Raw genomic sequence first — 25,668 nt, 5'->3', positions numbered from 1 at the left:
TAGGTATTTAAAAGTTAATTAATTATATCATTCTACCTATTAATTACAGAGAGCTTTCACTCAGGCAAAATGTACCTATGCTGGTAGTGCCAATGAGTATGTAGGTTAGGTAATCACTACATTTTGTAAAGAACCTACCTACTTTTAGTAAAAATATATTTTTATGAGTAATCACTAAAAGGATTGCAATACTTTATTCTGAACTAGTTATTCGCTCGCGAAGAAAATAATGTGGATCAAATACTGACCTACAGTCTTGCCTACAGTAAAGCAACTTTCTTATCTGGGTAAAACAGGAATCATAAATGAAACATTAATATAAGAAGGTATATTTTTATTCATAAATCGAAATCTATATCTCTTACTACAACATCATCCAACCGTTCAGCAGGAGCAGATATATTCTCTTCGTATCTAGCCCATCCAAGGTACCATACCAATGTCATGATGTGGGCACAACACCCAATGGTTCTGCGCCCGACCAAACAATTACAACAATATTCAATGATGCCAGCTCTACTAGATACATTGTTTTCTATTAAAATATATACATAATACGAAAGAGACTGCGCCGATTCGAATATGACAGGCGGCTGTCAAACGTCAAAACAATCCGTTTCACTCTATCATCATCATAATTAAACGTAAACTGATAATGTTCGTATTATTTTTTACTTGACTTTAATAAATGTTCATAATATTTTACTATTTAGGTAAAAGAATTAAGTACTTAAAATATAACAAACAGTAATAAAACTAGTTAAAATAGTAAAAGTCAGTCTCCAGTCGTCACTCGCCAGCAAGTAAAACGGAACGTAGCAACTCTACAGATAACGTTCAAAAACCATAATTTCATTTTTTAAGAAGTTTGTACGAGTTTAGAAAAATAACAAAAATCTTTTTTTCCTACGTCTCTGATAAAAAAATGATAAGCGTAATGAGTTCACAATAAAATAAGCTAAATTTTAAGATTTGTTTCATTTCTATACATGTTCAGGTGAAAAATGGGCATTGTTCTTTATGAATTGTCATTATTATAATGAACCTTGCTTGAGGATGCTTGAGAATTATTTCACACGTATACAGCCTTTAACGAGACATAGAAAATAAAGTACTTAAAGAATGGACTTTTTTTCTTCACCTTTGTAACTGAGAATAATTTGCAATTATAAAAATTCAACATGATTCTATGAAATTTGGCACCCAGAATAATGCTAGTATTAATAGTTAATACCTACATCTATTACATAACGCTTTTATGTACATAAAGTTAAAATCTCTCTCTCTACAATACTCATTTGCATTAACATTTTTTTAACTCGTGCTTATTTCAAAAGCAGCAACAAATTGAATGAATATTTCCCTGCACAATATCTACACTGTGGCTATATTATGTCATCATATGAAAAATAATAAAAAAACTCGGCTGCGGCGGCTCCGTATAAACGCTCGCGACATATTTGTCATAAATAAACTGAGCGAAATACGAGATCTCTGTAAATATATTTTTTAAGCGGCCAACGGGGGTAGCCGTGCCTTGTAAGGGCACGTTTATAATGCCCTTTTGATTTTTTGTTATGGACCAGTTTCACTACTTGCTGATATAACACTGATAGCTTATTGAAAACTTTTTGAGATGTTCATTGTTCATACATTTGCCTTTTTAACAGACAGATAAGCTAAACAGAACATGTGATTGTGGCTATAATGAGCACTCGCATAATTTGTAAACTAATTTATTTATATGTAGTAGCAAAAAAATATAGCTTTGACTATGTTATGTATGTTTAAACCTTAGTCCAGAGTTCGCTTTGTTTTTGCTGTAAACAAGCTGTTACATAATTTAATATTTCGGCACTGTTTGTGCAACTAATACTTACTGTTTATGACGTCGTGGCAAAACAAGTTTTACTGGGTCAGTTAGTTAATAATATTTGAGAGAGCGCATTTCTAGATTTTTATGGGTAGGTATTTTATATTAAAATTTAATTTATACCCAAAAATATTTACCTGTGTTTGTAAAATTGTAACATAAACACTGAATAATCCTCAAAAATAACATGTAGGTACCTAACACGGCATTACATCGCAGCCTTACAACCTCCCCTCGGGATGTCACCTCGATCCAACGTCATGAATCTGGCCCCTCCATACACCCTGTGCTGTCCACTGTACACACTATACATACACACATACAGTTTATAGTAGGACTAGTTATGCCACATGGTTTCATCTCACAAGCCACTGTATATTTTTCTAATTCATAATAAGAACAATGTGATTTTTAAATATAAAATAGGTAATATGTAAATAAGTTATTCTAAGCATATGTATATTATATATGTTTATAATTTTGCGCTTTAAAACTCAAATGTAGCCGTAAGAAGTGCCTATCTATACAAGTACTATAAGATGGCTTAGCACATAACTTAAAGTAAAACACAAACACTAAGCCGATAATTCAACAAACGATCAAACTCATTCCATTACAGAGAAAGCTCAAGGAAACGATATAAAGCCCCAAAGCTTATAATAAGTGCTTAAAAGTGCTATATTTTAGGAGGTAGTAAACAAAACTGCTGAGATGCGGATTGCAAATTAGCCCGGGACTCGTAAACTTAAATTTTTATATGATCAATCAACTTCTGCCTTATTAGCGTGAGGCTATATAAAATTTACGCTGAAACCGGGAAATTTGCGTAGATATTTTCGAGTTTGGAGTGGAAAAATACGGGTTTTGTGTTTAGGGTGACTTTTCGTCATTTGCTGCTTTACCTCCATAGCTTATTGTAAATTTTTGGGTACATTATAAAATTAACAGAATATTCACCGTAAAATTATGATTTAAATTTAATTCTGATTCGCGTATAATCTAAAACACAGAGAAGAATAATTTCTTATTTTACAAAAAAAATTGAAATCGCCGTCAATGGTATGATGAAATTGAAATAGGTCCAACCAGAAGGCACTACTACCTTTCGAATGAAAAAAGAATCATCAAAATCAATTCACCCAGTCATAAGTTCTGAGGTAACAAACCCAAAAACAGTCGAATTCCGAACCTCCTTTTTTGAAGTCGGTTAAAAATATATCTACACGTATATATACCAATAGCAGGCGAGACGGGGCTAACATGATAGTCTGTCACTCGGGCGCATAAGTGCATTTGCCGGGAGCCTAACTCGATAACCAGGATTCGCTCGTCAGCTGGAATGTGGGAAATTGTTTTTTTATTCTTGTGCTGATTAGTCCGGGATACATCGCCCATTTTTGCAAGTGATTACTATCAAGCTAATTTTTCGTGAGTAGCTTTATTTTGATGAGATGCCCAATAATTTCATGTACGAAACTCTCGATTGTGGTAGCTTACAGAGGTAACAAGGATAAAAAATTTTGATTTGACGGTTCTCAAATATTTATTACGCAATTTGTAGGACAATATGTCTGTTGAATTATATAAGTATTAAATAAGTGAAAATAAAAAAATCAGCTGGTTAGTAATCATTTATGATGACTTCGTTATCGATACACATTGGAAAGGGGGACTCTTTGATCAAACCATAGATTTTGTAGGACAAATATTTTTTCGAATAATTTAGATAATTATCTTGAGATTGAACAAAAAAAAAACATTCAGTTAGTAATTAATATTTGAGAACCATCAAATCAAAATATTTTATCCTTGTTTCCTCTGGTAGCTACCACAATCGAGAGTTTTGTACATGAAATTATTGGGCATCTCATCAAAATAAAGCTACTCACGAAAAATTAGCTTGATAGTAATCACTTGCAAAAATGGGCGATGTATCCCGGACTAGATATGGTTATTTATACTAATATTATAAAGATGTTTTTCGTTGTTATGGATTAAATTGAAAGTATTTAGCAGATTTTGTAGTATTTTTAGTAGAAATCTACATTATCGGGAACACGGGCATCTTGTATTTCATTATCATCGAAGTATATTACAACAAAACCGACTTAATGACTGACTGACTGACTGACATAAACGCACAACCCAAACTAACAGGATTATAAATTTCGTATAAAAATATATTATTTAACTATTCCAAGCGGAAGAAAAGTAAATGAAAGATCATATAAATCGAGAACTATTTAGAATTGAGACCACACAAAGGTATTGTTTCCACGAAACTGGGAATCGGATTGAATATGATATTTACTTGGAAATTCGTGTTATGATACTCGGAAATAGTTTATATTCGATGCATTGTTTATAAGTTTGATCCCAATATCCTATTGTATAATGGATGAGAACAATAATAATTTCAATATTTATAAACTGATGATGTTTATCCTTTTAAACGAGAAAGTATGTAAGAAAATATCGATGTATGTTTAACTATAGGTAGTATATAGTATCTTATGACGATCCAAAAGTGCTTCTAGAAGAAGACTATTTGCCATTTGGGTAAACGTGTGAGTGAGTTTGAGTTAGGCATTTACGTAAAAAACATTGAACGGATTTTGATGATAATTATCAGTTATGCAAGCTTGTGTTACCAGAATAACACATTTACTTTTATGTATATTAATTTGGGTTTGTATTTAATAATATAGTTTAAATTAATATAAATTGCCATAAATAAATCAAAAGATACATAAAAAAAAACAAATTTTGTATGAACTTGTAAATCGTTTCTATAAACGCCCATTGCCCTTAACTTATACTTCCAATTATACCTACAATACAAAAAAAAACAACAACACAATTCACCAATCCCTTTATTTATTAATAACTGTAGCCGCGTTTGTACATAATAAGCAACCAATATTAGTACATAACTATGTTATAATTTCGCGTTCGAGCGAGCACTGTTTGTTAAGGTTACATCAACTTCCAAAGCTCACCCTAAACAGCTTTAGATAAGCCCGATAAGGTTGCACCCATTGGAGCTTTTGTGTTAAAGCGCTAGCGATAATTTATTAAAGATAATTATTTACGATCAATAGTTAGGTTATTGGTAGATTTTGGGTAGGATAAGGGTATTGTAGAGTAAATATGTGCTGCTAAATTATAAATTAAATCGTTAAATACGTTCAAATAGATGCAAATGGGAATTAATATGTAATGCGACGTGTCGAATGATTTACAACGAGCGGAGTATATCGCATTGATATAATAACTCCGCTCTGTGTTAACTCTCAGATATATCTATGGCTTAGGTAAGCTTAGGACTAAGAGCGTATACGCACTATGCGGGTAGCCGCATTGCGGGTAGCCGTCCCGGCTGACCGCAAGCACAATTATGTACGTAATATTCATTTCTATGTATATAATATTACGTACATAATTGTGCTTGCGGTCAGCCGGACGGCTACCCGCATAGTGCGTATATGCTCTTATGGCTGGTTCACACTTTGATTAGTGTGAGTGCAGGTGATTAGTGCGAGTGCAGGTGTGTAGTGCGAGTAGTGTCCAATTGACTGCGAGTGCAGGTGATTAGTGCGAGTGCAGGTGTGTAGTGCGAGTAGTGTCCAATTGACTGCGAGTGCAGGTGATTAGTGCGAGTGCAGGCATGCTGCGAGTGAGGGGGAAGGGAGGGCGCGCGGGACGTGGCTACTCGCAGTCCACTCGCAAAAAAATAGAACACGCTTCTATTCACTTTACTACACAGCCTACTAAACACTCGCACTAAACAGTCGCTGTCCACACGTAGTACTACTCATCACCTGCACTCGCACTAATCAAAGTGTGAACCAGCCATTAGGAGGCAGATTAGTAATATCGTCAGAAATATACCGCAATTAAAATGCTATCAATTAGTAATACTATGGATATTCTATCTATCTATACTAATATTATAAAGAGGAAAAGTTTGTAATTATGTATGTATGTATGTATGTATGTATTGTTTTCACGCATAAACCTCTTAACCGATTTTGATGAAATTTGGCACTGACAATCTTTAGACCCTGAGAAAGAACATAGGCTACCTTTTATTGCGAAATATGTACCACGGGCGAAGCCGGGGCGGACCGCTAGAACTTAATAATTGTCTTGTTAAGTTGACCGTTGAAGTCATAAAATACACTTTATAAGAACAGTTTTATGTAAATAAATTATAATTATTAATAACCCATTTACTAAAATACTTTTGTAAATAAATATCGTCCCGCTTTCGCTTATCGCTCCGCTTTTCAATCAGTATCCTTATAACCACAACCTTAGTAGCGGACTGAAATTCATTGCTTACCTAGCACTTGCTTCGCAGTTAACTTTTAATAGTTTAACGTTGTTCGCATCCTAAGCTGGGAGTTGTTTTTATTGTACACGAATTACTATTGTGTTAGTTTTTATTTAATCTTGTTGTTGTAAATTGCAAAGATTGTGTTAATCTATAGGGATGAGAGATAATTGAGATTGATGGGAATTAAAACTGAATCCATACTAATATTATAAATGCGAAAGTAACTCTGTCTGTCTGTCTGTTACTCAATCACGCCTAAACTACTGAACCATTTTTCATGAAATTTGGTATGGAGATATTTTGTTACCCGAGAAAGGACATAGGCTACTTTTTATCCCGGGAAAATGACGCGATCCCGGAAATCCCACGGGAACGGGAACTATGGGGTTTTTCTTTGACTGCGCGGGCGAAGCCGCGGGCGGAAACCTAGTGTGTTATACATATTTTAATGTCTAATTTAATGTTACTTTACATATTATGAAAGTGCATACGCTATTATCCATGTATCTCAATTAGACCATATATAACAAGAACAGGTTAGAACTTAGAATATGCAAATAAATGTTAACCTATCGATTTAAAATTTCATTAATGGTATGAATATCGCAAGGAAAAACAGTAAAATAAACTTGCCTTTCCATTGGGCGTATACGTGAACTCAAAATCACTACACAGTATAAAACAAAGTCGTTTTCTGTTCCTATGTCTTTGTATTCTTTAAAACTACGCAACGGATATTGATGCGGTTTTTTAAATAGATAGAGTGATTCAAGAGGAAGGGTATATAATTTTTGCACGCCTCATAAGCGAAGCGTTGAGGTGGGTACTACTGTCACTTCGCGCAAAACATCCGATTTTTCAAACTTAAAATGTCTTTATGTATCATACATTGCACTTGTAAGATAATACATACACACACATATTAAGAAAAAACACTATTTTTAACGTTCATGATATTTTTGATGTCATTTTTGTTATTTAAACTAGTTAAAAAACAGTTTAAAAAAGTTCTGTCTTGGACGTCCGTGTGTCTGTATGTGCGGATCCTTTTTCTTGTTAACACGATAGCGACCGAAATACTTTACTAATCGAGTCTTTTTTTTTCTCTTACGCTTGAGTATGCTCAGGAATAGAACCCTTTCATTTTTCAGGGTCTGATTCGATGTGGTTTAATTGTTATTAAATAAACAAAAATAATAATTAATAAATATTTATTAAAAAAAAATTATGAGGCGTGCACTTTTGGATTTTCCAAATTATTTAAGGTGAGTATCGACTTCGCGCTCCAAGAGATCGAACATCGGCGCGCGCTCCAGCCGCGTGAAATGGATACCAGTTTGGAACGCGCGCCAAAATGTTCGTTGGAGCGGTCGAACGCGGAGCGGTCCGTTCCGTCGGGTGTCGGTTTTTTACCGCGCATCAAACGTGGCGCGCGCGCCAATGGAGACGGGTTTGTCGTATTTTTTGTGTTTGTTGCGCTCCGAGTAATAATTATGGATAACCAAAGTTGCCGTAAATTAATTCAGCTATATGGCACGCCGTACGAAAGAAGTTTTGTGGAACAGTAAAATTTCTTCGTATCATAATAAATCGATGAGAGAAGATGCTTGGAGAGAAATCAGTAGTGAAATGAGAGTCCCTGTGCCGGAGTTAAAGAAAAAAAATGCTGCTGCTGCTCGTACACGACTAGCTTCCATGATGAACGGTCAAACACTGGAACAGTTGCCACGCGCGCCAGGCGCGCTTAGTCGATATACTTCAATTATTTGGAACGCAGTCCGCGGAACGCACTCTCGGCGCGGTCATTCATGGCGCGCGCGGCAGGAGCGCGAAGTCGATACCCAGCTTTAGGTTTCAGACAAAGCGGGCGAAGCCGCCGGCGGAAAGATAGTATAAAATAATCGAGGGAAGTACTTATTATAATTTAGGTTATTAAACACACGAACCAATAAAATCGGACCAATCAGTACTGAGTCCCCAGTTAAACAGAAAGACCGAACGCATTTCTATGGAGATTGGAAAACTTTTCCAATTGCCAATTAAACATGAATTAAACAATAACCGATACGTTCCAAAGCTGTTTTATATTCAACGAAGCATTTGCATGTCTGTTAGATTTAGTCGCGGGACTGAGGTTTGGGCTCTTAACCGACTGCGACGGGGAGGGTAATGGTTTTTTTAATAGGATGTCTAGACTGTCTTAAGATTATTCTAATATTTTAAGAGTGTTAGGTAAAAATGATATAAAAAGGCATTATTTAATTCCTTATATAGGCCCGTGTCCCAGCAGTGGGAACGTTATGGGCTGATGATGATACGGTTATGGTTGGAAGCGGGAATAATAAAACATACATGTACATGAAGAGATAAAACATTACACTTTTCTGGCAGGTATATGTATATGTTAATCATAGGTATATGTTAATCATAAACTTGGTTGGTAGTGGCCCTGCCTTCCAAGCCAGAGGTCGTGGGTTCGATTCCCACCCGGGGCAAATATGTGTGTGATGAACATAAATGTTTGCTCTGTGTCTGGGTGTTAATCATCTATATAAGTATTTATTTTAAATTATATATGTATGTTTATCAGCCGTCTGGTTTCCATAACACAAGCGAAAGCTTTGTATGGGATCAGATCGTACCGTGTGTGAAAATTGTTCTGAAATATAAAAAAAAAAAGATTTATATCTCATAAACCAGAAGAAAATGAACAAAAATGCTAACATGTAAATCATCTTAAACTACAATAATTCTTCAATATTAGAAACTGTCCAAGCACTTCGATTCAATACAAAGCTTTGTCCAATAAAAAGTACATAAAAAATATGAACAGCGAACAAAGTTACGCGTAGTTCAAAAGCAAAAGTTAATTTCCACTCATAGCTACGGAATAAACAAATTGAACTACACTCACAATTGTTTTCTTTTCAAGATTCGTTAGTAAGTTTTTAATGTGAAAACTTTTTTTACGGACGGCGAATGCAAAAATATAAAGCCTCACACTCACTGTATTGTGTAGTTTTATTTCGCTGCGAAATAGGTATCGTGAGTGGCCCGACGAAATATTTTTTAAAAGAACAAAACTGTACACTGAATAAAAATGTGAGGTTATAAAATATTTGAATTTTGTGCGTGAGATACGTTCGTGTTGTTTGAAATGTGAAAAAATTAGGGCTTTTCACCTCGGAATCTGTTGAAGAGCTTTTAGTGCATTTATGAGAAGTTTTTTTTTTGTTTTCAAAAAAAGGAGGAGGTTATCAATTCGGCCGGTATAATTTTTTTTGTAATGCTATATTCTTAAAACAATTGAAATACAACTAATACATCTTAGACATTTCATAGAAATTACTTGAATATAGGGAAAGCTATAAAAATGTATTAATAATCATTATTTACATTCGAACAGATATTACTAATTATATTGAAATCCACTGAACGCTTTCGGCATGTAATCAATATACCCAAATAAAATGTAAATTAATTTCCGTTTACAATTTCGTATTCCTACAGCAGCACTTTAATTAAATATTAAATCTGGTTTACCTTATATTTTCCTTATATACTTAATCTAGAATTACATAGTTTTCAGGTTTTCAGTTAAATAAGAAATATCAATTTAATTCTTGTTACTGCATTATCAAACACTCGAGTCTATATTTTTTATACTATTTGTTCCCTGAGACCGTCTAATTATTACAACTTAGGACTATGGGCTATCTAACAACGAAATTTTTTTTCAAATCAGACCAGTACTTCCTGAGATTAGCTCGTTCAAACAAACAAACAAACTCTTCAGCTTTATAATATTATTAAGTATAGATTATTATTTATTCATAATAACCCACCCTCTAATCAAACCACGCGCACCTTATTTAGCCGACATCGACTCGGTTAAACCATAACCATACTTATTTATAAACGACAACCCAACCTTAAAATTCTGTACCATTTGAAAACACAAATAAATCAGTCAATACAGCTTTGTAACGCGAGTTAAATTCACTTTACAGTGAATTAATAAAAAAAATCATATATTTTAAATGATTTTAATTAAAAATAAAAATTACAAGTACGTGTTATCATGAGCACGATGCTTCACAATATATTTTAATTCTAATATTATAATCTATAGGAATAAGACGTTCTCACGATCGAAAGCACATCGTCAGCGCTTCACATTACATATAAGCGTAGGGTTGTCACATAACTCCTCCCCCCGCAGATCCGCAACTATTTTAGGACATTGAGTGAAAATGTTGCGGCAGGATCAACTTCTGGGGCTGATGTATTATTCGATCTCTGAATGTTCATTTTCTTTGATCTGTAGCGACGATAGCACAGGAACATTGAAGTGGCCGCTGCGCACAGTAGAAAGATGTAAAGTGGTATTGTCGTATGGTAGATGGCGAACTCTCTCTCAGGGGCGACCGTCGTATATACTTCTATTTGCTTCTGTAGGTTGTGTAATCCCTGTAGGTTGATGGAGTGCAGTCCCAAGGTTTTTAGCGTTCTCGTCGAAATATTACTGATTGGTGCAATTAAAATTTTTGTAGTTGTATCTTTAATTTCATTATTAATATTTGTAATAGTGAGGTCGTCAGTACGTAGAGAGCAGCTTGTAGGTAACGTTGCTATGAAACTGCCTTGGAGATGAAGGTATTCCTTATGATTGCAGGATAATTCAACTTTTGTGAGATGTGGGAAAATAATGGTGTAGTGACTGTCGTCCAATTTCTCCATTGCTGGCTTAGTTAATGTTAGGCAGGTGGATTTAGAGTCGCTGGATATCTCTGGCGTGGTGTTGAGGTTTGCAATACAGTCGGGTGAACTTCTTGTATGGTGGTTTAAGGTCTCTTCACATAGAAACCGATTGCTCAACTTCGGGCATTCAGCCTCTATGTACACATAAATATCTTTATTGGTTGCTCTGTAGGGATAGGGAGGTATGATGATATGACTTGTACGATTAGGCAAGACGGATAGTTTGTAAAGGTTATAAGTGTGAGGAGTTATAATGGGGAATCTAAATATAATTACTATCCTATTTTTACTAAATTATGATCCAGTTCAAATTATACTACGTAATATATCTATTCCTAACATAACATTTCGCGCTCGCGATGTACGCGTAAAAGCTAAACTATCCTCTATATTTCTTATAACTAAAAGTAAATCATTAATATTATCGTCTAAGGGACCTGGTTATTCTGTAGGACTTTATAGCGTTTAACAAGCCACGTTTTACACGCCCTGGTTTTAAAGCCTCTAACAAGGACGATGCGTTATCCAATTTTCCAATTTTTTGTTTAAATGTTGAACCCTAATTTTATATAGTATCTTATAATGTACGATTATCAAAATTCTTTTCAAATTCTAACATTTACTTTCTAGCTAAATTAATTTTTAAATCAATGTCGTCTTATATAGTGTAAAAAGGTATGGTAATGGGTGATAACGTTTATCAGGCCTAGGTTAAAGGGAAGTAGTGGGTTTTGGAGTACGTTTGAGTCGGGATTTCGAAACAGGTAAGCGTTTTTTGGAAGTATATACATGTATCGGTAAATTAGACACAACTTTGTCTTTTATGAATCGTGAAGCTAACTTTTGCCTCGCGGCTATCGGATTACGTATATATACTTCTTGATCAGGTGCATAGTCAATCTCAGGTTCTCTCCGGGTATTATGTCGCGTCATAATTGCTTCACGTTCTGCGAATGATGAGTCGTGTATTAATTTATAAACTGTCTCCATGTTAATTCGATGGTTATGTATGTATTGTTGTAAAAGTCTTTCCGATAAATTTAAGTCAGTTGGGTCTCTAGGGTCATAATGTCCTGTAATTACATCATAAGGTCGGCATTTAGTCAGACTGTGTACAGAACTATTATATGCTAAGATCGCGTATGGCACTAAATTTGCTGCAGTTTCATTTTTATGCTTTAATTTCAATATTCTTATATGCTCGATAAGGGTGCTATGGAATCGTTCTATCATACCGTTTTCGTTGGGGGTATTAGGAGCAATCATATGATGATTAATCTTATGCAGACGTACAAATTCGGAAAATACTTGATTTGTAAATTCAGTACCTCGGTCAGTAGTTATCGACATAGGTGAACCATGGTGCGTCATGAAAAGTAACAATGTTTTAATGATATTCGGTGCGGTACTGTCGCTTATTCGGTACGCTTGAGCATATTTAGAGAATGAGTCTATAATAGTCAGATACTTATCCTGTTCTAGAGTCAATACGTCAGCATGAACAATCTCAAATGGTTTAGAAGGAGGAGGCACAATTTTAAACACTGGGCGTACAGGGTTACGGTCGTATTTTGCACTGTTGCAAATTGGGCATGTATTTATGTAACTTGTTATGTCGGTTTTCATTTTAGGCCAGAAGTATCGTTGGGACAAGGAAAGGTAAGTCTCGTTAATACCGCGATGGTTCGTTTTACCTTCGTGATATTTTCGAATAGTATCTTGTTGGACTAAATAATCAGTTATATCTTCAATCTGTCGTTTAACAAGAAATAATTTCATACATGAATTTTTAAAAGTATTTTGGATTAAAGGTACTATATCGAACATTTTACTAACAGGATTGACCAAAATTGCAGTACGAATTTTAGGATCTACATACTTCTTAATCAGTTCTACAATGTTTTCTTGTAAGCTGTCTTCGTTAATTTGTACTGAGACACGTAGGAATGTTTCAAATGGTTTCTTTATGGTAGGTTTCGTTGAAGGTGAGTTATTCGTGATTTTTATAAATATCTGTTTACGAAATGTGTTAAGTGGGTCATCACTTATAGGAATGTCAAGAATAGGATTTTCACGGCTAGTATGTTTTGTGCCTTCTGGTTTATTAATGTTAAGAGTTTCGTCTGTACCGTAAGCTCTTAAGGAGGGGGCAGTATCTGTCGATGATTGGCTAATTAAAGGTCTGTCGTCAGGTGCAGAAACAGTCGATGATCTACTATTTAATGGTCTGTCATCAGGTGCAGTTACAGTCGATTCAGAGTCAGAAATATTCACTATCATAGATTCTACGTTTTCATTATGCAATTCTATACGCGACAATGCGTCCGCGTTCGTGTTACATTTACCTTTCTTATAAACTATCGTATAGTCATATTCAGAAAGCTTAAGGCGCCAACGAGTCAGCCGAGAGTTCGGTTCCTTAAGATTCATTATCCATTGTAAGGGCTTATGGTCTGTTATAATTTTGAACTTTCTGCCAAATAAGTACGGTCGGAAGTATTTTGTTGCCCATACAATTGCCAATAACTCTTTTTCAATGGTACTGTAATTCATTTCACTATCATTTAAAGTACGTGAAGCATATGAAATAGGTTTGTCAGAACCGATTGGGCCTTGGGATAATATGGCACCAATAGCAACGTTGGATGCATCAGTCGTAAGTATAAACTCTTTCGTAAAATCTGGGTATTGTAATATGGGGTCATTCAATAGAAGTGTTTTACATTTTTCGAAACAATTGACGTATTCTGAATCTAGAGTAATTTTACTACCTTTTTTCAAACATCTAGTTAACGGTTTTGTAACACGGGCAAAGTCAGGGATAAATTTTCTGTAATAACCTAGAAGACCTAAAAATTGCTTTATTTCTTTAGAAGTTTTTGGAATAGGGTATTTAGTTACAGCTCTAATTTTATCTGGGTTTGGTTTAATTCCGTCTCTACTAATTATGTGACCCAAATATGCAGTTTCTAACCTAAGAAATTCGGATTTGTCCATTTGGATTTTAAAATTTGACTCACGTAGACGTTGGAATACTTTTTTAAGGTTAACAATATGTTCTTGTAAACTGGTGCTAAAGACTATAATGTCATCTAAATAAACTAGGCATACTTCGTTCTGTAGACCACGCAAGACATTGTCCATAACCCTCTGAAAGGTGGACGGAGAATTCTTAAGTCCCATGGGCATTCTTAAAAATTCGAAATGCCCATGTTCCACGCTAAACGCAGTTTTAGAAATATCATTAGGATCCATCTCAACTTGTAGAAACCCGCTAGCTAAATCTAGTGTACTAAAGTATTGACACTTGCCTAATTTGTCAAGGACGTCAGTAATGTTAGGTATAGGATATTTGTCATCAATAGTTTTTTCGTTTAATTTACGAAAATCTACGACTAATCTCCATTTCTGCTTCCCTGAAGCGTCTGCCTTTTTGGGAACAATCCAAATTGGTGAGCTCCAGGCTGAGTCTGAAGGTCTTATTATACCTTGACTTAACATTTTTTGAATTTGATCTCTAACTTCATTTCTATGTATAAATGGATACCTATAGCTTTTAGTATGAATCGGTACTTCGTCCGTGGTTCGTATGCGATGCTTTATTTTATTAGTAAATGTAAGTGGTTCATCTTCTATATAGAAAACGTCTGAATACTGTGCAACTAATCTTTCTAAGTTAGCTCGCTCTTCCTGATTTAAATGATCTGTACGTAACCGAGATATAACGTCTGATGTACGGGTTGATAACTTATTTGAATTAAATAATTCTGTATTATATATTTCACCGGAGACATGTCTATCCATTGAGAAAATGATATCATGTTGAGTTGGATTACGAACCTCTAAAATTCCTCTGTTATTTTTAACCGATGTTAAACAATAAGGTATAACGCAATTTGAAATAAATTGTTCTGGTATTAAAGTGTCACCATTTGGTACATTAACGGGTAATTTAAGTAATTTGGAAGACTCCGCTGGTAAAACGCATTCATATAAATTTACATTGGACGAATTATACATTTTAATAGGGTTAGTGGCATTACGCGTAATAAACTGTCGAGTTTTTAAGTCAATTTTTGATTCCAATTTTTCGAGCAAATCAAGGCCTATAAGTCCGTCAAATACGTCGTGAAACTTATATACAAAGAGTGTAATTTTATCAGTCTCTTGAAACTCTTTGAAACATGGTATAGTAATAGAAAAATCGTTTCTAGTAGTGGCATGTATATTAGTGACTTCGAAAGGATCGTAATTTAATCTTATATTTGAATAAAACTTTTGAACCGCTTCGGGACTTATAAATGACTGATTAGCTCCTGTGTCTAATAAAAGTTTTAATGGTGGGTCTAAAATCTGTATGTACGGTAGCTGCCTTTGTGTCTGCAAATTAATTTCTATCTTGGCTTTCTTGTGAGGCTGGCCTTCGGAAAATTCTCATTGTCTGTCGAGTCAGTTCGTTGGTTAGTATCATTACTTTCATTAATTTCACATACGTTTTCTGATGGCATGTCGTAATTTTGATCATAAATCGCGTCATAGTTAGAGTAATTATCGTCAGCATAGTCAACATAATAGTTGTTATAGTCAGCGTCATAGTAGTCATAGTATGGAGAGTAATATTCATATGGTACACATTCATTAACATGGACATCACGAGTTTTAAAATAGTTAGTAGGTGGTGGGTTACCATGCTTACGCCAGTCATGTCCAGTCGAAGGTGATTCCTTCGTGACATAATGGCTCACGCCACTCATTGGCGTTGGACCTTTATAATAATTTGGTTGAGGACGTTGTGGTAATCGGAATACGTTGCTATGGGGGTTATAGTTAGGTGGAATAGCTCGGAATATTTGTTGGGTACGTGTGGGCATTCTAGGAACGTTCTGCTGGTTTTGAACAGGCATTCTAAATTGATACGGTGGATTTGGTCGGATTTTAAGAGGAAACATATACGGTTGAGGTACATAGAGGGGTTTGGGTACATGAAAATTGGGTGACGGCATTAAAGAATTATTATATATAGACTTCGGTACATTATTATAATTCGAATAATTAAATTTGGATGAAGCATCGTTTCTTTGTTGTAAGTAAATTGTATTTAATTCCTCCTGAACGTACTCTAATGCTTTCTCTATTGTTTCGGGCCTCATACAGCGTATACGCGACCCGAGGGGTTCTTTAAGACCCCTAACAAAAGCTTGTTTCGTCAATTTTTTATATAGGTCACGTTTTGCGTCTATAGTACTTTTAAGAGATTCATGTAAAGTTACGTAAGTCATCATGGTACTGAATAAAGACTGCAATCTATCATAAAACTCTTGGGGCGAGCTGCCGCCCTGGGTTTGTGACGCTATATCATTATACAGAGCCGTCTCGTCCCTCTGGTCAGAAAAATTGTTAACTAGGGCCTCACGGATTCCACCCCAACTATCAGGAATACCGTTAGTATTAATGAGGCGTGCCGCCGGTCCCGTGATTTTATTTAAAATGCCATTTATCAGCGATAAATTTGAAAGAGTGGACTCGGGGTCATCTTTTATATATTTAATAACTAATTGGTCGCATATTTTAATAAATCTTGTTAATACATGGGGGTTACCATCAAAATCTGGGACCACCCTTAAGCATTTAAAAATTTCTTCCGTGTCAAATGACATATTAAAACTATCAATACTTCTTATACTATCAACTAAACTATTTCTTGAGGACTGTTGGCTATTAACAGCCTCGGTACCCCGGGATTTCCTAGGATGGAAAATCGTGAAGGTTTATTCTAAAATTAATATAGGAATATAATATAGGAAAGCAACACAATAAAATAATTCTGTGCAACTCACATTAACATGGTTTCCGTATCGATGGCTGGATACTGCTGATGTTCTGGATACTCGCTTGGGTTTTAAAAAAAACCGGTCGGCCGCGCGGGGCCTCGGAACCGATATTTATTTCGGATATATCTTCCCGCGGGCGACCCGAGTATCCTACCGACTGCGCCAGTTAAATTCACTTTACAGTGAATTAATAAAAAAAATCATATATTTTAAATGATTTTAATTAAAAATAAAAATTACAAGTACGTGTTATCATGAGCACGATGCTTCACAATATATTTTAATTCTAATATTATAATCTATAGGAATAAGACGTTCTCACGATCGAAAGCACATCGTCAGCGCTTCACATTACATATAGCGTAGGGTTGTCACATAACTCGCGGCAAAATGATATTATTTATCGCTACGTTGATTGGAAAATATTGTCTTCAAGCAATGCTTTTGGAGTTTCGTCGTATTTTTAAATCTACGAGGTATGTTTATAAAGTTAGTTGTTTAGGAAATAGAACTTAATGCTTTTGTTTTTATTTAGTGTCGAATTTACAATGATTTAATGCAGAATTAAAGACGTTTAAGATGATATTAATGGATGTTTAACGCACAACTTTAAGGTTCTCTTATCTGACAAGGTCTTAATGTTGGTACTCGGTTAAAGTCCTTTATTATCATCATTAAGAATAACCATGTAATATGGTATTTGGTAAAGTATAAACAAAATTGATATTACAGTAGCTAGCGTTAAAAACTAATTGTGTAATAATCCTTCTAATGTTATGATAATGATAACTATTTCAGTCCACAAAACTTTCATAACATGATTCAAAATTACTCAGAACTATGTTGTTTACCCAATCAAATTTCTATCTACCAAATCAAATCAAATTATACCTACATTTCTTTCAGAACCTTTTACACTACAACATTCTGCATCTGTCATGTCACCACTCACCACAGACTGCCGCAGATGTTCGATTCATTACGTCACAGTTCCACGGCACAGATAAATAATTTACTAGCGGCTTATTTACACCCTACACCTGACTGTGAGTGCCAATAAATCTGGAGAGACATTTTATCGAGATTGCTAGCACTTGTTATTATTTGGTACTGTGTTTTTTATATATTCTTTTGTACATACCTTGTATTGAAAGACAAAATTGAGGAAAAGAAACGTGTAAAAAAAGTACGATCGTACTTATTTTTAGGGCCGATTTTTCAATGCTTGGATAAAACTTATCCGTCCAATAAAGTATTACACGATAATATTAAAATGTCACGTAAACTATCAAATACGGGCAATTAGATTACGTTTTTAAAATGGTAGTTTTATACATTATTCGACGAATAAGTTTTATCCAAGCATTGAAAAATCGGCCCTTAATCAATTTTTTATATGTAGATCCCTATGAAAGACGACAGAATTTTAATTAACTGTAATACGGGACCGTGTACGGGACTAAATATTAGTTTATAAATATGGCATACGAATCCTTTAAAATTCTGTGCCACGGTATAAAAAGCCTGACATCCACGACTACCAAAGGCAAAACATAATTACGCTACCAACAAAACGCGAAATTAAAAACTCGTGACGTAACCTTTGCCGCTGATAACACGGCCTTTTAATTATAGGGGATATGTCACGTAAGGGGGGAGGGGGGAGGGATTTCGCCAATAAATCGAGCGATATTACCCTCCTGGGCATTAATGAGGGTTGCCATTTGGTGAATTAATACCTGCGTACAGTTAATGGTGTTCCGACGCTCTGAGGGCTCGGAGGGCCTAAGAGTTCGATTGTGACTCTAGTGGAGCATAATGGATGCATTTCACACCTGTTCTAATGATTCGTTTCCTTTGAGGACAAAGGATCGCAGTGAGAGACTGGTATATTTCTGCTGTAATTCAAGAAACAATCGACGCGCTACTTCGATTCGATTGCTTGCAGTCTAACGATATAACGATAATTTGAACATTAATAGAGATGATTAAAGTATTTTATGACATATATATCTATAGTCTCTTATATCTACTGATAATAGATCCTTTGTATGTTCAATATATTACGACAACAATTTTGTTGACTTGTGTTAAATGTGATTAAAGCACCCGTTACATTTTCGTTACATATTTAATTATAATCGGTGATTCTTAAATGTTTCATTATCAAAATATAAACCATTACAGATGTTCAATAATCATCACCCCCGCGAAAATCCAAATTCGAACTACGTCCCGCCCCTCAAGTCTCAAGTACCAAATTACCAATTAAGTCAGCAACAAGATATTTATGCCCAATAACATAATTTAATCAGTATTCGATCGATCTACAGTTTTACGTCCGCGCCCGTAAATTTATGGCGCACCGCGAATCGTCATAAATTTTCATCGACAACCTTACGCACGTCGTAAAAATCGGAACTATTCCGGTTAAACGGCGCGTTATCGAGACGATGTCGCATCGCTATTTTACGGTTTATCATTTTATGGACGGCGATTTTTCGACTAACGCTTCACTTATCTCGAATATTTATTTTGTTGAGAATGTGGAACATGACATTATGGAGGAATAAAATTTAATGATGATGAGCATATTATAAGAGCATATCTTGATTTTGATATATGATAAACTGATGTTGATGATGTAATAACCTTATAAGTTATAATTATCATCTTAAAAATTATATCTAAACACATTTCATATGTTTATTTTTCTAATAAATTTATATGCATTATCCTATTTAAAGCAGTACCTATGTTCTCGTATGACTTATCATTTCAATTGAAAAATGAAAAGCTGTACCAAATAAAGGCAGAAATAAGTATCTAATTCGTTCCTTTACAATAACTAGGATGAACGTCTCAGCAATGAATCAAGAGGTAATTAACCCCGGCCCTCCGGGGTTAGCGCTACCATAAATATAATTGCGAAAGTGTTGAGATTGCTTATTTACGTTCAATTGTTGGAGAAAATACTTATCTACAATTCTGTACTAGTTATAGCCGATGGTTTTGCTCACGTAGTAACTAGAAGTAGGCATGTACTAAAAGTATCTCTATGCTAAATTTAATATATTTGATAGGTCGATTATCGCACCTGCTGTTCCGTGTAAAAATTAATAAGCACTATATTACTCACTGGTATACACACAAATGAATAATGCTGTAGAATAATATACAGTGACATATTAAATTACTTGGTTATTTATTTGTTGAAATTATATTCGAACATAACTTTCGATTTCAAATGATAAAAAATAACGATAGATATAATATTACATGATTCTGTTTCCCGTTTTTTTGTCAAAATCAATATGAAAATTAATCAAATAATCTTCCATTACCCTTCAATTGCAATCCAACAAAGAACATCCAATAAAACTCCACTGAAAACGTGATGAAAAAATTCCTAACAAAATTCTGGAACTGCATGCACACACCAAACACTGTAGTTTTTTAAACGAAACAATGTACTCATGTAAATAAAGTTTTCCAGCAATTGTTGTACACAATACGAGCCCAGTTTCATTAGTGCGTTGTGTACTATTGTCAGTTGAACTGAACCTATATGCAGGTTACGTGTAGGTTTTTTATGGTGTAACAAATTAGTGGGGTAAATATTTTATGAGTGTAAGGCACGTTTATCATTTTAAATTTATCAATATATTGTAAATGTGATAGTCTGTATGTTAAGACTACTAAATTTATAATGAAGATAAAAAAGTCATATAGCAATTTCAATTATCAATTCCGTCGCAAATAAACACCTTTAGATATCATTATATGTACTTTGTTTTTGTAAAAATTATATCCTACATTATTTTACATACGAATTGCTTCATCCATATTTATATTGGTAGTCACTTTTTCGCCCAATTTTCATTGACCTTTTCCACCTTAAGGGAATCCACTAAGCTAAAATACATGAAACAACAACGCACAAATCTATTATCTCTACACCAAGCAAACATAAATTCAAGGGACGTCGAATTACGCATTCGTCCAAACCGTGACATATTGAGTTTTGGTTCAAATTCAAACGTGAAGGACCGGCTCATTAGTTTAATGAAGCCGGTAGAGGTAGACCGTATTCTGATGTCTTGTTACGGTACTTCTTATGTTATATGGGGATAATGGTATTAAATATGTTGGTTGGAGTTGATTTGTACATTTCTGGATTGGTGCTGTATTATTTTTTAAGAGTTAAAATTTGAATAGAAGGATTAGAATTGAGTAACTATAAGTTTGTAATATGATGTGCTAGATGAGTATAATATTTTAAAAATTTATATAATATATCTAAAGATGTATTAGACAATGAGCTTCATTATGACTCTGCCCTGAGTTTATTTTTAAATTTGTTATATCATAAAGTTTTTGAAGAATCATTTTGACCTGAGTACAACTTTACATTATACTGTGTGTGATGTGTATTTAAGATATTTTACAAAATATTATATTCCGGGTTCCCTAGAAGATTTTGCGTAAAAAAGTAGTTGCTAGTTATCATTTCCTTAAAAGCGGCAACTTTTCAAAGAGCTCGCAAATGTTCATGGGCGATAGTGTTCGCTTACCGTCAGCTAACCTACCAGCTTGTTTGTCGCTCTAACATAAAAACTCCTAGAACAATCGCTGATCAGGGATGTATCAAACACATAATTCCACCGATAGCGATCACAAGCTTGTTGATAACAAGTAAACACACAAACGAGTAGCAGTCACGAGCGGGTGAGACGTAGGCACAAAGAATAATTATAAATCCGAGCCCTTTAACCGTAATGGGCAATAAATTCCGACGACTCGGAGATATACAACTTCCGTGGTGGCGGGTGGTGTAGGGCTGCGGGATGGGGAAATAAGAAAGGTTTCTTGTGGTGTATTTTACGAGGTTGAATATGAAGGATATACATGGTAACACAGTAAATATAAAGTAAATAGTGTATGCATAATTGAATTGGATTGGATCAAAATATTATTTTACTCCACAATTCAGCGAGGTCGCAGTTAGTAAAGACGCTAAATGAATATCAATTTGTACATTTATATCACAACATACTGCTTTTCATTGAGTAGAAACTATATCTTTTATAAACAGAATACATATTATGTTATCAATAAATACATAACGTTAATATTCCTATTGCCCTTTAGCGCGAAAACTGATTAGTGGTAGCCCTACCGTGTAGGCGTTAATCGGAAAACTTAGTGATTCGCAACCACGCTTCATAATATGTAGTTTCGGCCCCGGTATTTCGGTAGATGCTTTTTGTTGATAGCTCGTTAGCAACAGATTGATTACGTGCTATGTACATTGAAACTTCTGAGCTTTTCTTATTCGCTTGCTAAATTTAATTATCTATGTTGTGGGGAACTTATGTTTGTGTGTATGAAGTAATTTTATGTGTTAGGCGTTTACTATAATTAAGTTGGTATGTGAATGTATCTATATCTTAAGTATTTAAAATAGTACCAAAAAATCGATTATTGATTTTGATACATGTGATGAATTTCTATTAAACTTCTAAACAGTGTTGCCTTTAGTCTAATATTTGCCAATAAACACTATTTCTTTGAACAACAGGATGCGTCTTTTCCCTAAAATAAATAGCATAAATCTTTGATTTTACACACAAAAACAAAATATACCGCTCATTTAAATTCCTCATACATCACGTACTTGTAATTCAAAATCGATTCCCAATATCCGTTCCCAATGTAAATGTCTTAAAATAACACTCACAACTCGGAGCGAAAAAATCTTCAATTCTCCGACGTTCGATATTTGCTAAGTACAATCATGTTCAATTTACCGCTACCGTAGTACTCTCGACGCCTCCGACAATAGCGTAAGAGTCAGTGACTATTAATAGGGCTTGAATAATATATGTTTATTGTTTGCCCGGTTCGTATGAGGAGTATCTATATTTTATGAGTTGTATGGACATATTATATTGCTCGATGTTATTTCTACATGCTACGCTAGTATGTGGTTCGCTACGAGCGCTACGCCCATATGATTTAACTCTACATCGATACAACAAATAATATTGTCAATCGCAACTTTCTATTAAGCTGCAGCAACCTATAAAACTGTATTAAACAATTAAACATACGAAAATAGCAATATCAATAAATGTTTCTCAATGTAGCTTTTTTGTTAATAAAGAAAATCTTTTGCAATTTGTATTTCTCCACTTTATTTTTGACCTTAAATAAACTATAACGCCTACTTTTGTTACCTAGCTCTTAGCCCACAAGTTTCGAACAGTGACTGGTCGTTTCGGTCAGTTCCCAGTTTCGCTGACTCACGAGCGGTCTCTATGACACGGCAAACACGTTTCGGTAATTATCCGAATACCCTCACTTGTTATATTTCATTTCACGGAGCTTACGTGTATAATGGCCGACGATTTTATATTGAATACGCTTAATTGTTGATTGTTTTCAATTTATTATAGAATTCAGACAAAAAATATGTACATCTCGTTTAGATAATAATAGATGTTGTTTAGGAATGACTGGGTAAAAAATCGATTCAATATTTATCGTAATTGAATTACGAGTTGACGTATGCTCACAATAAAAGTTAATTACAAACGCTATAGATTAATCGATTAAATATAATCAATAAAGTGTCGTACGTAGGTTTGGGGAACAACTAAAGTTGTTCATATACCTTAAATCAACATATTCGATTCGAAATATATACTTGTGTAACAAAGTTTACAGTGCATTGAAAAATTACCCTACCCAATTTGCATTCACCGCAGTTAAAACTAAAAGTCACTACCAATTCTTAACACTTATCGGGTAAAAACTAATTAAATTGTATACACAATGCGTATAATTGGGATCGTGTCGGAGTCGTTGCGTGGTCGTATCGCGTGCGCCTCGGATTAATGACTGCGTTTGATGAATGTCAGCCGTCCCATGCGATCCCTACACGTTATACTAATAATTATTTAAATTTTATTTCTTTTAGCTTTAAACGTCTACGAGCCGCTACGGCGTTGCTACGGCGCTAAATGCTACGTAATTAATGAACTATAAGGATTTATTCAGCTTATGTATTGTTACTTGTATAGGTTGTTTTTAAATTGTATAATTAATTTATACTACTAACTCTTAAAATACTGAATTAATTGTGTTATACATTTGTCTTTATTGTTGTTTGTGAATCTGCCTTAAATAAAACAAGGAATTATCGTCTTACATAAATTACGTGGACATTTAATGGAATTAAAAAATTTAAACATTTCTTAAACAATCTTTGTTTCTATTAATGAATCTTGATAACAAAAAGCTAGTGTGAGAAATGTGACTGGATTTGAATTCTTAACAACTTACTTGTTAACTTTAACGTAGGACCGTACTTCAATCTACAATATACAAAACATTTTCATTAACCATTTATTAAATTTTATAATTTTAATTTCTCGCAAGTGCCAACCCTAACATAGGCTACACTACAATGTCTACGAGACAGATAGCCGCGTCCGGAGCCATCATTCACACCTCTGACACACAGCCTAATGTAGCTAACAAATAACATGCCTAATGGTGAATATGCCTTCTAAATGGACTCGCCTACAGCAGTCATATTCCGAGAAATATCGTACGTATTTGTTGATAACTGGACTGTAGTTTCGAATTAGGTCAAAGTAGTTTCCCGTGGTTAAAATGTTACATTTTGTGCTGTTAATGGAACTGAGAGTACAAAATCATACCTATGAGATACACTAGTATTCGGCTACATTGTTATATTATACTTCGAATTCTGAATCAGACTATTGCCCCGAATGGCCTTTAGCTGGATGGGAGTGTTCGTTATTGAATTTGATTCTTAAAATTTACTATGAATTTACACTTATCTATTAAATTTCCAAGTAATTACCTCCAATACTAGCCTGTCTTAAAAAAGTCTTGTCAATTCAACATTCTTACTATGTCACAAGAGCGTCATAAATCGCTTCACTAGCATACGAAGCGCCCCGGGAACACCTCTGGGTGTTTTCCTGTACCCTGGCTAAGGGAGGGGGGTGTTCTAAAGAGGGGGGAAGAATGAGGGGGGGGGGGGGCGGATGTGACGGCCCGGAAACGACGGGCGGAATCGCGAACCCTTTGCAGCTAGCTTTGTTTATTTGAGGTCCTCTCGAGTATCACAGCGGTCTGGCTTCGAGATGGATTATCTTTTTATGTGCGGCCAAAGTTATGGCATGGAGATAGCAGTTTAAAATGTTTATCATGTTTGTGTATATGTAAGGTACGCCTTCGTTAAACTTGCTTATGGTTTAAATACACAAGAACATCTAATACATATTATAAAGGCGAAAGTTTGTAAGGATGTATGGATGTATGGATGTATGGATGTATGGATGTATGGATGTTTGTTACTCTTTCACGTAAAAACTACTGAACCGATTACAATGAAATTTAGCACACATATAGAGGGTAACTTGGATTAACACATAGGATAGTTTTTATCCCGGAAATCCCACGGGAACGGGAACTATGCGGGTTTTCCTTTGCAAACGCGGGCGAAGCCGCGGGCGGAAATCTAGTTATACTCATATGTTTATAATGCGATTAATATATATTATATTGTAATTCGATAAAATCACTTTCAATAAACAGTAATTAATTACCTACATCAAAAAGAGCATTCGATTAATTATTTTACTGTATTGTTTTCTTGTATAAACAAAGTATCACATACCTACACGATACTGTTGTCTCTTCAAATGAACTAATTTTATCACGATACTTTCCGCCAAATGTGCATCCACAGTACACAACATAACCATACCTATACAGTTATACATCACGTATACATAGTTACCAAAACACGCCACAATCTCACACTT

The 25,668-nt window shown here is 34.7% G+C and overlaps 1 protein-coding gene across 2 annotated transcripts in view; it reads right to left on the bottom strand.

Annotated features, from left to right (window-relative positions):
* LOC149482654 (max dimerization protein 4-like) overlaps nt 1–25,668 on the bottom strand; it is a 284,159-nt gene that overhangs the window by 27,472 nt on the left and 231,019 nt on the right. The gene's annotated exons all lie outside the window — the stretch shown is intronic.

Source organism: Colias philodice, chromosome 14 (assembly GCF_061535455.1).
Source record: "Colias philodice isolate Cphi_HAF_F1 chromosome 14, ilColPhil1 Martin Lab GWU primary, whole genome shotgun sequence".
Classification (NCBI taxonomy): domain Eukaryota; kingdom Metazoa; phylum Arthropoda; class Insecta; order Lepidoptera; family Pieridae; genus Colias; species Colias philodice.
The sequence above is the reverse complement of the archived record's forward strand: the minus strand, read 5'-3'. Positions and strand labels throughout refer to the sequence as shown.